Here is a 14839-nt window from a genome sequence, read left to right as displayed (position 1 = left end):
GATATCCATTATGTCACACGCTCTCTCTATGTTCCATTAGTGCTCTCCTATCCAAGGCATTTGAGAGGGCTTTAATAAAAACACATGGGTGTGATTTCCAAAGCCAGTGTCGCTGGTAGTTTGTTTGGCGAAACACTATTTAAATAATTGGTTGGGACGGGTTCAAAACCCCCCACCCCGAATTTTGAAACCATACGCCATATTGTTATAACAACATTGTTATTAACATATGATTTTGTATTTTTATTATGGTTATAAACCCACTTTAAATAAGGATACGATTTTGTATTTTTACATTGTTTAATATGGTTATAACCACACTTTAAATAACCATATGAATATATGCGTTGGTTTTTTGGTTTTTTTTAGGATATGGTTTGTTTCTTTTCTTTTAAAACCATACATTAATATGTTTTGTCTTTTATAATTTTTGTTTTTATATGGAATTTTTTATATTATTTTCTTGTCTTTTTGTATGGATAAGGAGCCAACAACTAGCGACCAAATGCTAATGGTTGATGGGCTTCCATGCGAGTCCCACTTGCTGACTGGGATGCCATGTGGCACACTGTGGGTCCCACTTTGTCCCTTGTCAGGTCAAACTTTGAAGAGCTCTATCTCTGCATACAAGCTCGGATTTGAGTGTCGTTCACGTCGTCGGAATCAGGGAAATAGGCACTACATCCTTGTCCTAGTCCAAGAGCGTTCTGACCATTTTTAATTTTGACCATTAGTGAGTCCTCTTGGACTTCTGCATGTGTTTGGAGCCACCTGGATCACCTATTGCCTGATATGTAATGAAAGTGTCTTTGGTTTCAAATCGAGCACGAGGATGGGTAAGCCAAGCTCTTTGAAAAATATATGCCCGTCTTTATCACTGTCAAGTGACTTAACCTCTTGTCAAATGTGGTTCACCACTTGTGAAATGTCGCTCATCACTCCTTGTGATGCAGTAAAGGTGCACTGCAATCCAAAATTGGAAGATTTCATAATTTTGGCCACGTCATCACACCTTGCACTTAGTGGATTAATGCAATGGTCAGTTGTTCTAGCAAGTCTTTTCATTTCTACACATAGGTCTCTGTGGCATGTAAGCTCCTCATCCCTAATTTTTTTTTTGGCCTTGAGCAACTTCAATCATGCATGGTCTCCACAAGAGCCCCAGACTATACACATTTTTTACAACGCAATACTCAACACATGCTTCACACACCTTCTCTAATTTGGATCATCAACACTGCACAAGTCAAGAATAATCACAATTCAAATTGTCGGCCTCCTGCAATTGGAAAAATCACTCAAGGCATCATACAGACTTGCCAGAGGTAGTCTCCAGCTCGCAGGCCACTCACCACACCACAGTAAAATTCCAATAGGTACACCGCTACTTCAATACACCTCCACCCCTATTCAACGTTATAGTTTGCTTAATCATGGTTCCACTATGCCATCTCCATGGTTCTGCAATGATCAAGGTTGCTCAATACATTCCACAGAGGTTATATACACCATCAATCTAATACGAACGCCTCCCACCTTGATCGCTCGCTCGCAGTCACGACTTGCCATGCTCACCACACCTGATTGACCCTTCCAGCCTTCGCAACCCAATCACATATCACAACACATCAAAAGAATTCAAACTACAAAGTTGACAAGGGCCATGCTTCCTTTGACCTTAGTCTGTCACCGATCAACAGTAGACTCCTCCTTGACCGAAATAGTTACTCGCTCAATGAATAAAGAAACCTCATCCACTAGAAAACAAACACATACCTGAGAAAAATAGCATGATTCAGGTCAGACGCTCTAATAATAATTTAAGAAATGAAGATGAAAGTTAGAGAATGAACCACACAACTCACGATTGAGACTAGTTGCAAACAATCAAGATTATGCATATTTCTATGATTACTTTTTTCTTATAGAAATCAAGCAAACTCCTAGGAAATCTGATCTAACACCTAAATAAAAAGAAAATTTAAACCACTAACAATTGCTTTCTCCACTATTTCAAGTGTTATGAATGAGGATTATGGTGGGTTAAAAATGGAAAAAAATAATTTAGTGAACATCAAGTTAAAAGATATTAAAGGAATAAAAGAAAAAAAGTTAGGGTTTGTGTGCAAACTAGAAATATTTAAAATAACAACTTTATAATTGCAACAATTTTAGCAAACTGCATGTCCTAGTCCAGGTGGGTTATCATTCACAAAGAAATCCATCATGTCATATTTGTAGTGTGTTATGAATGAGGATTATGGTGGCTTAAAAATGGAAAGAATTTAAGCTAGTGAAATAAATTTAAAAATATTAAAAGAATAAAGGAAAACAAGTTAGGGTTTGTGTGCCAATGTGAAACAGTGACACATCGACTGAAAAAGAATTGTGACAATATACTTAAAAATTACACTTCGCACTTTTTTCGAAGAACAATTAGCTTTACTATATGTTAGATAGATTAAATTGGCACCATGATCACACTTTTATGCAGGAACAATTAGCTTTACTATACTCTAAACAAAAATAATGATAAAATGAAGTAGAGGCTAAATTATGAGTGTGTTGGACAGTAGAAGTAAGAAAAAATGTATGAGAATGTATCCACAAAATTGGAATAATTGAACCTTTTCTATATCTTAGTTAATGAATGTCCTTCCAATTAAAGTCATTTTATATATATGAAAGATAATAGTTTTAGCTCAAAAACTCTCAACTATTAAATATAATTGATGAAAAGAAAATGTAATAAGAATTAGATGAACTTATATTTGTAAATGGATATCTCTAGTGAGTGAACCTTGAATCGTCCATTTAACCGGGTCATCTTGTTTGGTACATATCCCATAGAGGTAGTGCCTTTTAGCCTGGTCATCTTATTTGGTACATATCTCATAGAGGCAATTTCTTTCGAGTAAGGAAACATTAACTTAATAAAGTAAAATGCACTCTATATCCTATTTGGTGTACAAAACTTGCAATTTTCTTTAGTTATAAGAGTGTTTAAGTTCACCCAAAAAAATATCACTAAATTTAAAATTCTTTATTTAAGCTCCCAAAAAAAGATATCACTAAATTTCTTTATTTAAGTTCACTATGACAAATATCACTAAATTTAAAATTATTAATAAAGGGTTGGCCAAATGAATTAAGAATAATAAATCAACAAAGCTAAAAATACGTTAAAAACAAATAAAAAGAAAAAGACCATGAACATGAATAAAACGAAAAGTTTAAACAAAATAATTCGAGGAGGATGATATTGAGAAAGACCATGACCATGAATAAAACCAAAAGTTTACAAGAAAAATGTGTTAAAAGATTTTTAAGGATATTATTTTAAATTTATCCCACTAATCCACTAAAATAATTGGGAAGAGATTGAAGATTAAATCTTCCTATTATCACAGTAAAATCAAAAACATTCATAACCAGGGAGCACCGAGCAAGTAGAAGTAGACAAAACACGTGTTTGCAAAGTATAAAAGATTGGGGTGTAAGAAAAGGTCTTAAGGACCCAGTCATAAGTAGTGTCTATCGGGATGTTCGAATCATCATTCATAGATGTTTTATAAATTCGTTAATTTACTTTTTAATAATAACATCCCTAAATTTGATGCAAATTTAATATATATTTTTTTGTGGGCACAATATCTTGGGCCGGATTTGGTGGCATTGAGGATTTATTCATTCAAACCCGTCGTCGTCAATATAATAATATTGAAGAAAAAGGGATTTTGCAGATTACTAAAAAAAGAGGGGAGGGGAGCGGAGGGGATTTTGCAGTCTCTATGCCACTCACCAGAATAGAAAAACACTCTCTCATTAGCGAACGTACCCTACCCTACCCACTAGCGTGACAAATCCAGCCGTATAGAAGCAGCCGTATTGCACGCACAAATCCAAACGCGGGGGCCCGGGAATGGGGGCATCACCGGCTTCCAAATCCAGCGGCAGTTTCCCATCAAATTAAGAAACAGTGCATTTGATTCTGTAGTTGGAAATGAAATGATTAGATTTTTAAATGGTTTATGTATCCGTAATTATTTTAATGGTAGGCGGTAATAAGGGTTACCCTATAGAAAATGTCTTTTACCTAAAGGTTCATAGAAATTACGAATTCGAGAAAGTGGCAATCATACTAGTTTGAGCTAAACTAGTTAATGTACGGTTAAGAATAATAATTTTATATAAACACCAAGAAAGAAATCGAAAGAAAACAAGTAAACAAGACGAGCTGCAAGTCCTTGAAGGATGTTTGGCCATTGCAATGCAAGTTTAAAAACACGTATTGCGGTGAAAATCAATTTGAGATCAAGAGTTAGTACTGACAGCAAGTATTGCAGTGAAGTTACTTCTCTCTCCGATGGATATATGGAGAAGTTACATTAACAATGTTTCTGATTAAAACAATGGAGTTCAAGCTCTTTCCTTTTCTTCACTCTCCTTACACAAACAAATAGAAAGTATTAGTCTAGAAGAGCACTGTTTTCGGAATACAGAAATGGAAATCCTTTTCTTAGCATGCATGTGACTTGAAACACTGCAAATACATATCACAAAAGCAAAGAAAAAGGATGGAATAATAACTACAGATCCCTCTTGTCATTTAACGTGTTGCCAAATCAGTGGTGTCATTTTTCTGCTCGCATACTGAGAGATAGAAAACATCACCATTTGACCAAATCACTGAATACTTAAGAATAATTTTTTTATATTCATTTTAAAAAATTGATTAAATTGACAACATAACGAATCAATGAAAAACTACTCCAATGAATGAATGAGGCATGTTATAAAAGGCATGGACAAGTGATCTAGAATTTATCCACGACAAAGAATTAAAGGTATTACAAATTCATGTGCATGGATGTGCCTATGTTACTTTATGCAATGGATCGATAAGATTGTGAAATACATAGACACTGAGGTAGTTAGAGAAAACATAACAGGAAAGCATGCAATACAACAAGTTTAATAAGGAGTTCACCCAATGCTCTTGGGCTACGTCCCTTGGTCCAGTGTTCAGTGGTGGCCTCTCTATTATATTTTCAAAGAGTTTCTTTACAACAATGAGCTCAATTTGAGTCTCACTCAACAGATATGAATCATTAGGACTGGAGTACACAGACTCTCCTTACTAGTACTTGACCTCTACTGGTCACAGTAATACGAGCCCAATCTGAGACTCATACATGACAGGCATATGCCGAGGAGCTCGCTTGAACCTCTCAAGCTTTCTCCAGAGTGCACAGACGGTGTGACTCTTTCTGACTCTATCTCGCTCCACGTTGCCTTCAGGTTAGCTCAACTTCTTCTCTCTGTTCTCTGCTGTTAGCCTTCTGTGTCTAACTAACTCCTCTTCGTGTCCTCTGCTTCTGTCAGTTCATGGCTTTAAAGCCAATATGCTTTCTGTCGGTTCGTTTCCGCTTCTCAACGTTCTGGTTTTCTTGCCTCTGTCCATTCGAACTCCCCTGTTCTGTGTCATTATCACTGTGTAACGCTTCATAGGGAGGTGGCCACCTATTTTGCAACGGATGAGTGTGTCAAGTTCCTTGGACACATTTGAATGGCCATTATTTTTTTTTGCTCCAAGATTACCCGCGAAACACGAATCTTATGCCATCTCATCGTCCATGTCGAACTTCAAATACTGTATAATCTTTCTTTATAACTTTGTCAAATCTGGTAATTTATTGGGATGCGCACTCCGCCATTGATCTGGGCCCCACAAATCCTACGGTCGTCGTTCATATCGAGTGGGTAAGTAGCGTGACGTTTACCCGTCTGATGTGAGTGGTTGCCTCTCTCTTCCACCAGATGTGTGTCACTCAATGTGTGGCATTGGGCGGAACTCAGCTAAAACTGCTTACCGCCTCGAGGCCTTCCGATATCCTGTTGGTTTTTTGGAATCCACAGAACCAAATTAATTACTTTTCTGCATTTCATAGTCATTTCGGGTCCGGGCACTTCAGAGCTTTCCTTCACTAAGGGGGACGCCCTGCGACAGCGCTAATCGCATATCAGAAACTACCCCTGTTTCTTGAATTATCCTCTGGTTTTGCCAATTTTCACCAGCGCACGTTACCATGGGCCAACAGTTTGCATGCTTGACTGAGGGTCCTCATTGCTCCACGCTGATCACAATTGCAACTGTCATGAGGATTCCTTCTGATGGCTTGATCTTTCTAAAACTTGAATCTTTTTGGCATAATTTGAAAGAGTTTATGAAAACTTAGAGAGTGTTTAAGATCTAATTTGAATCACGACCTTCCCACTGAAAAAGATTTTGGACCACCAAAAGTTTATTTTTAAGCATCAATCAAGTGAGTGTATAGATTCCTCGCTTGCCCAATTTCTATCTATTTTGCATTGCTTGGTTTTGAACCTTTGAGTCCAATCCTAAGGTACTCAACATCCCCTCTACGCGTAGTTCTCACCTTCCTGTCCAGAACTGTATCTTCCTACAGTTCATTAAAATATTCAGGCAAGATCATCAATAGAAGGCAATTGACTCTCCTCTTCGGGATCTTCAATTAATGAAGGTTCAAATAGTCTCAAGCTGTTTGCACTAACAACTGAGTAGATGTGCATGTAAGCTGGTAAATCAATGCAAAAAACATTCTCACCAATTTTCTCAAGTACCTTGAAAGGTCCATACCTTATTGGCTTCAGCTTCTTACCTTCACCTTGCATTCTGTCTTTGCTGATATACTGCCAGACTTGATCACTAACTTGGAAACTATGCTCCATCTGATGCTTATCATGCCTTGACTTATAATTGGCTTGGCTCTTTTCTAGCTGTTCTTGTATTGCCTGGTAAATCTCTTGGATTTGTTCGATGAACTTGGTTGCCTTGTCCACATCACTGTGTCCATCCACTACTATGTCTTTACCAAAGACAAAATCCAAGGGAAACCTTGGTGTGAATCAAAAGGATATCTCTGTGTAGAAGAATGTTTAGCTCGGTTGTAAGCATGCTGCACATAACATAAATGTTCATCCCAAAGCTTGGGATAATTGTTGCAATAGCCTCTGAGCAACTGGATCACTGTTCTGTTGACTACTTTTGTTTGGCCATCTATTTGCGGATGAAAAGTTGTGCTCTTCTTCAGTCTGGTGTCCATCAATTCCCACAAACTTGACTAAAATCTCCCAACAAATCAGGTATCTCGCTCAGATATAATGGAAGTGGGTAATCCAAAATGAACCCATACATGCTGAAAGAACAACTTTGCAGTGTGTTCAGCTGTAATCTATTTGTTACAAGGTATTAAAATACACATTTTGCTTAACCTATCCACAACAACATATAAATAGTCATGACCTTTCGTAGATTTAGGCAGTCTTCCAACAAAGTCCATGGAAACACTTTTCCAAGAATGAGAAGGAACTGGTAGTGGAGTGTACAAGCCTAGTTTTCTATTGCTGGGCTTGCTTTTAGCACACATGGTACACCTTCTTATATATCTAGAAACTATCTTATTCATTTTTGGCCAATAACAAAATCTTTGTAGCTGTACAACTGTTTTACCTACGCCAAAGTGACCTGATATTAGAGAAGTGGGTGCCTCTCGAATTATTTTCTCTTTTAGTTTTTGGAATGCATCCCAAAATGATACAAGAGCTGGTACTTAACATGATAATTCAGTTCTTCTACTTGTTTTCCATGACTTAAAGTTGCATATACATCCTTAAAATCTATATCTTGAGCATATTGTTTAATGTAGCTTTCATGCAATACTGAATTATGCTTAAGTATAGTGGATGCATTTATGATTGTTCTAGACAACATATCTGCAACTTTATTATGTATGCCCTTTTTGTATCTGATGACTAGATGAAACTGTTGTAGAAAACCCATCCATCTATAGTGCCTTGATTGCTGCAACTTAGTTTGGGAGTGTAAATATTGTAGTGGTTGATGATCAGTATGTATAACTGTTTCTTTGCCCATTAAATAATGTTTCCACTTTTTCACACTCTGTACTAATGCATACAATTTTTTTATCATATGTGGGATAGTTAACTACTACAGAATTAAATGTCTCAGAATGATAACATATGGGTTTACCATGTTGCATCAGCACTACTCCCATGGCATAATCACTAGCGTCCATTTCAATCTTAAATGGTCTTTGAAGATTGGGCAGTGCTAGTACTGGTGCTGACTAATCTTTTCTTTCAAGGTGTCGAAGCCTTTCTGCTGTTTGCCTCCTCACTGAAACACCTTGTTCAATACTGTTAAAGCATGTAAGGGAGCTGCAATTAAGGAAAAGTTAGAAATAAACTTTCTCCAATACTGTGCTGCTCCTAAGAAGCTTCTAACTTCTGTAGCAGATTTGGGTTTAGGCCAGTGTACAATGACTATAACCTTAGAGGGATTTATCTTCAATTCACCACCCCCTACAATATGACCCAAATAATTCAAATATGTTTTGCCAAATTCACATTTTGAGAGCTTAACATAAAGATTTTCTTTTTTTCAAAACATCTAGAGTCTGCTTAACATGCTCTAAATGTTCTTCCCATGTTTTACTGAATATAAGAATGTCATCCAAATATACAATGACAAAATCATCAAGAAAATGTCTGAGTACATCATTCATTACACTCATGAAAGTAGCAAGAGCATTATTTGAGCCAAAAGGCATAACCAACCACTCATACAATCCCTTCCTTGTTTTGAAAGCAGTCTTCCATGCATCTTGCTCTGCAATGTTCATCATCATGCCCATCCTTCTTACAGTGAGTGCATGAAGACTTGGTCTTTTGTACATTATTTGTCTTCCTCTCTATCCATTTATGTTTTCTCTTTTCCTTGCTTTTTCTTGCAGTGGGTTTTGATGATCCTCCAACTTCTGAGTTTACATTCTTTCCTCTGGCCTTTGGAGGTGTAGCCTGAATAGATACCTCATCTATGCTAGTAGGATTAAACATGAGAATAGTGTGCCTTAAGTAGCTGTGTAGACCACCTATATACTTCAGCATAGTTTTAGGTGAGTCTAAAGAAATTCCTAGAATCAAAGCTCTTTTCCTAAATTTTTGAGTGTAACTTTGTACACTTTGCCCTTTTAATTGGCGAAGACCTTTTTAGGTCATCATGGCTTGCTACATATAGACTAGTGGATAGAATTTCTTTTTAATTGCAGAAACAAATTCACTCTAAATATAAATAATTTTACCATGCTTCTTCATGTCAGCTTGTGTCCTGTCTTCCCACCATACCAAGGTAGTGCCTCCAAGGTGTAGGCTGGCCAGCTGAATCTTACTCTTGTCTGAATCGATGCTCTACACTCTGCAATAAACATCAATTTGTCTAATCCAATTATCCAACTTTTCTGCATTCAACTCTCCATCACATATCGGTAAATCAAATTTAACATCTAATTTAATCAAAGATGTTTTTTTTTGTTTTCAAGGCTACTAGGAGGTGTGGGAAGTTTTTCTTCTTTCCTTTTCCCTTTAGAGTGGTCATGGAGGAGAGATTCTTCTGCTCCTTTATCTTGTTTGGAGTTTGATGGATCTCCTTCTCTACCTCCCTTAAATTCTTTATACATTTCCTCCACCATGGCTTTCATGGTTAGGAAACCATCCATGAACTGGGAGTCTAATTCCAAGGGACTTTCTTCTGACATTTTCCTCTTAGAGTGGATTCTTCCAATCTCATGGTTAAATTTAACCAACTCTCCTTCTCCTAATTTAAGCTTTGATCTAGTTAGCAATCAACAAGAAAATCCAGCACAAGCTTGTCTAACCTTAGTAACCTAGAGCTTTGATACCACTTAATCTGGAATCTATCCAGGACAAAGAATTAAAGGTATTATAGACTCATGTGCATGGATGTGCCTATGTTACTTTATGCAATGGATCGATAAGATTGCGAAATACATAGACATTGATGCAGTTAGAGAAAACATAACAAGAAAACATGCAATACAACAAGTTTAATAAGGAGCTCACCCAATGCTCCTAGGCTACGTCTCCCGGTCCAGCTTTCAGTGGTGGCCTCTCTATTATGTTTTCAAAGCATAGTTTCTTTACAATAGTGAGCTCAATTTGAGTCTCACTCAATAGATAAGAATTAGTAGGACTGGAGTACACAGACTCTCCTTACCGGTACTTGACCTCTACTAGTCATAGTAGTACGAGCCCAATCTGAGACTCATACATGACAGGGCTATGCCGAGGAGCTCGCTTGAACCTCTCAAGCTTTCTCTGGAGTGCACAGACTCCGTGACTCTCTCTAGCTCTATTTGGCTCGACGCTGCCTTCAGGTCAACTCGACTTCTTCTCTCTATTCTCTGCTCTTAGCTTTTTGCGTCTAACTAACTCCTCTCTGTGTGTCCTCTGTTTCTGTTAGTTTATGCTATAACGCCAATCTGCTTTCTATTGGTTCATTTCTGCTTCCCGGCATTCTAGTTTTCTTGCCTCTTTCCATTCGAACTCCCTATTCTATGTCATCATCACTATGTAATGCTTCACAGGGAGGTGGCCACCTATTCTGCAACGGGTGAGTGTGTCAGGTTCCTTGGACACATTTGAACGACTGTTATTTCCATTTGCTCCAAGATTGCCCACGAAACACGAATCATTTGCCAACTCATCGTCCATGTTGGACTTCAAATCCTGTATAATATTGCTTTATAACTTTGTCAAATCTGGTCATTTATCGAGACGCGCCTCTGCCGTTGATCTGGGCCCCCCAAATCTTATGGTTGTCATTCATATCGGGCCGGTAAGTAGTGTGATGTTTACCCATCCGTTGTGAGCAGTTTTCTCTCTCTTCCGTTGGGTGCGTTTCACTCAATGTGTGGCATCGGGCGGAACTCAACTGAAACTGCTTACCGCCTCGAGGCATTCCGATATCCTGCCAGTTTTGTGGAATCCACGAAACCGAATTAATTACGTTTTTTCATTTCATAGTCATTTCGGGTGCGGGCACTTTGGGGCTTTCCTTCACTAAGGGGGATGCCCTGCGATATGTGATTAGCACTTTAGCACTAATTGTGTATTAGAAACTATCCTCGTTTCTTGAATTAGCCTGTGGTTTTTCCAATTTGCGCCAGCGCGCGTTACCATGGGCCAACAGTCTGCGTGCTCGATTGAGGGTCCTCGTTTGTCCGTGCTGATCACAATTGCAACTGTCATGAGGATTCCTTCTGATAGCTTGATCTTTCTAAGACTTGAATATTTTTGGCATAATTTGAAAGAGTTTATGAAAACTTAGAGAGTGTTTAGCATCCAATTCGGATCAACATGTTGATCTTTCATTGTTCACAGGGGAGGGGGTTTAGAATAGTACAAGAGAAGCACACCTGAAGGACAATATAAATGTAGAAAAGTCAATAGTCTACAAAATTAGGTCGATGGTTCACAAAACCTCCTCGTTAGCCTAAGATTTTGAAACTTTCTACTAGCTACTACGGTTTCTAAGGAAATGTTGGCTAACTTGTCGGCATATTATCTGTGCCAAGGTTCCTCTAGTTTTTTGTTTTTTTTCTAGTTTTTTGAGGGTTGTCTTATGGATTTCTTTGTCAGAGAGACTACCAGATGAGAGTATGTGTTGACGTAATAGCGATAAGGAAACTCATAGTGAAAATCAAGAACACTACTAGCCTAACTCTCTACTAGTTCTAATACCATCTAGTTCTCTACTAATAGCGTTGAGACAAATAGGACAATGGTAAGGCTATGTAAGTCCATTTGAGATGAGTAAGCTTGCATGGGATTATATATGGATAAGACACGCATAAGGTATAATGTGATAGGTTACAGGTTCCAGAAAAGTACAGTATAACCAGAAGTTATCAAATCTTTCACTAGTACTAATCAGGACTGAGAATAGAAGTTCCACGTGTTCCTGAGAGGCAATCTTCTATTGGTTCCATTGGTTCAATCTGCATAAGAAATTTGTAGTAACCAATATATTGTTTCCATTGTGTTGGCGGTGCTGAACGCACCAACATGTCAAGGGGATCTCCTCGGTAAAAAGTTTCAATTAGACCTCAAACCATTTGGTGTAGGAGTCCCAATAGTGGGTCGTAAGGCAATGCCTTGACCACGGTGTTGCACAGAGACAAGTAAGATAACTCTATCAGTAGAAAGGGTGTGACTAATGCAAAGAGTCAAGGAATGTTTACAAGAGATTCCAACACTTCGAAGGGAGAGGAAGGTGAAGATGATTTCTAGGTTGAAAGGGATCAGTCCCAACTCGGCTAGGAACACACCACACAAAGGACATGCACAACTTCCAATGGAGCAATCCACTCGGATGCGACAGCCACAACATACAAGGTAAGATAACACAAACAACACTCATAGATCAGTCTGAGATGAATGTCACAGTTGATATAGCAAGGCTCATGAGAAAGGTTCATCTTATGTTTGGCAGAGCAATTGACATGGACGGTGACATCATTAATAGCATATGAAACACATTAACAACAAGATTCATATAATTGCATACAAATCAGTTCATACACAAGTATGTAAGTTAAACAAGATATATCATTAATGCAACTAGAATAATCTATCTACAATAACAACATATGCATGAAAATGTGATAGCTCTTATTATATAAAGAAGTGTAAGTCACAATCATACAATAGATCCATGTAAACCTGTTGGCCGCAATAGTAAACTGTTACAGCCACATCTTCCTGCTCCTCCAAAGAGATGTACTAGCTCTGTGTAGTGGAGAAGCCAAGGTATGTTACAATACTGCCCAAGCATTCTTCAAAATAGTCTTAGTAGAGCTTGGTTGACCAAAAATCCCTTATAATGAGTTATGAGGGACTATTTATAGCAAAGGGTGGGGTAACCCTTGACATTCCCCTTTGTGACAGTTCAACTACCCTCATGACTCTTCACCTACTCTATGACTGTTACATCTAACTATTGACACTTGACTTACACTTGACATGACTCAACATTACAATCCACATGTACTCATGTGAGACAACATGGCTTGAGAAAGCCTTGAAAGACATCTTTGACACTCGGTCACTGTGGTGAGACAAACTCTTTGACATGCTTGTAATGGTGAAGTTGGTGAGTTGATACCAAGTTTGGTCGTCCGTGATGGTGTGTATGTGCTTCATGGTGACATCTTGCTCAAGCAAACTCTTGCCCCCATTGCAACCGGTGCATTGGTTCGACCTCTTCATCCAACTTGTCTACTAACATGCACATGGTCTTCTTGGGTGTAGCTGAACCAGCAACAAACTGATACATAGTGTCTATGCTGATATTCAAGTGTGTGCTAGTCGTCATGCGCATCAACTTGCCGAAGTACATGCTCAGCTCCAATTGGAATTGCTTCTTGTCTTCGCCTTGGTGAATGTGTTGAATGGGTTGAATTTCATGCGTGCACACAATGACATACATGCTTCTGAATCCATTGCATGTGATCACCAACACTGCTCACCATGTCTGTTCCTTGTTGGCTGTTGGGATGGATCTTTAACTTGTACGTGTGCAATTTCATCTGTCAGTGCACGATTCACCCACTGTTGTTCCTGATCCTACTGCAAATCATTTGTATATCTATGCAGCTTCATGTTCTTCCTGAGTTGCTGCTTCAGCACATGCAACTCCTTCTTTGTTCCATCTTCTCCCTTCGCGTAATCTCCATGTCACTCTGTCACCTCATAGCCTGAGTCTCCAAAGTTTCCTTCATTATCAATGGATCTGCTTGTCATCTTGCAAATTTGTTCCACCTATGTGTTGTCAACAACCTTCCTCTTGCATTCGATGCATTCATTGCATTTGCTGCATTCGGTATGCTGCCTTCAGTTGTTGTTCATGATGCTGCTTGCTTTGATGTTGTTGCTTGATGTCCTTGTCTATGAACAAATTAATGTCTTCACAAGTAGGAAAGCTCATAGACACTTGATCAACTGCATCCCCAAGCATGCTCTAAATGGTGTCTTTGTCTCTGATCTCCTAGAAACCATTATACCTATACTGCTGAGAGGCAAATGCACACTTGTGAATCCTGGAGACATGGAAACACTCATAGCGAACAATCTGCGAGTCCAAAACCAAAATGAATATGAGAACTAACTTGCAATGTACATGGGTAAATGATCATGAAGGTTGCACAATTTTGGCCGGGAAGTCGGGAGATCGACTGCCATGACTGCTCAAGGAACAGTTTGGGCTGCTCAGAGACTGGCTAACTATTGGAACTTGATAATGCACAGTCCATTTTGGTTGCTGATTGTTGGAATTGTGCAATGCGCAATTCTAGCTGGGAAGAATTGGAGGCCCAGGGATAGATTTGCACAATTTCTTGGGCCAAGCAGCCACTGTCCTCCATAAGTGCACGAAACATTCCTCGAGGCCAGTGCTGGGTAGGAATGCACAAATCTGGAGAGGAAGGTGAACCTTCCTTCCCCAGATTGCGTAATGTAGCCTTGATGAAGGCAGAATCTGGTCCAAGGTTGGCTCGACTCGCCAACGGGCAAATAAAAGCAACTAAGACAATAAATGCATGGCGACAATAAGTGATAGCGGAAGTGATTTTTAGTGCATGAAAAACATGAATGAAATATTCAACAAACAGATCAACATGCATGTGGATGAGGCCGTTTGTCGGTTGAGCGAATGTACGTGCAAAACAGTTTCATGCATGCGACAGTAGTGAGATAGCAATGAAAACTGAAACAAAGATAGGAAAAGCTAATATATATGTAAACGACAGCAAGTGTTCAAAGAAATCAAGCAAACAGTACTCCTATAAGTGAAAACACAAAAAAGTGATATAAATCTAACACAAGGCATGGAAAGCAGGCTTATCCCAAAACAGTTGAGTTGAATGTGTCGACTACTCAT

This window comes from Pinus tabuliformis, chromosome 7, assembly GCF_031772625.1.
Source record: "Pinus tabuliformis cultivar Carrire ecotype Pingquan chromosome 7, CPIR1, whole genome shotgun sequence".
Taxonomy (NCBI): Eukaryota; Viridiplantae; Streptophyta; class Pinopsida; order Pinales; family Pinaceae; genus Pinus; species Pinus tabuliformis.
This window is presented reverse-complemented; position numbering follows the sequence as displayed.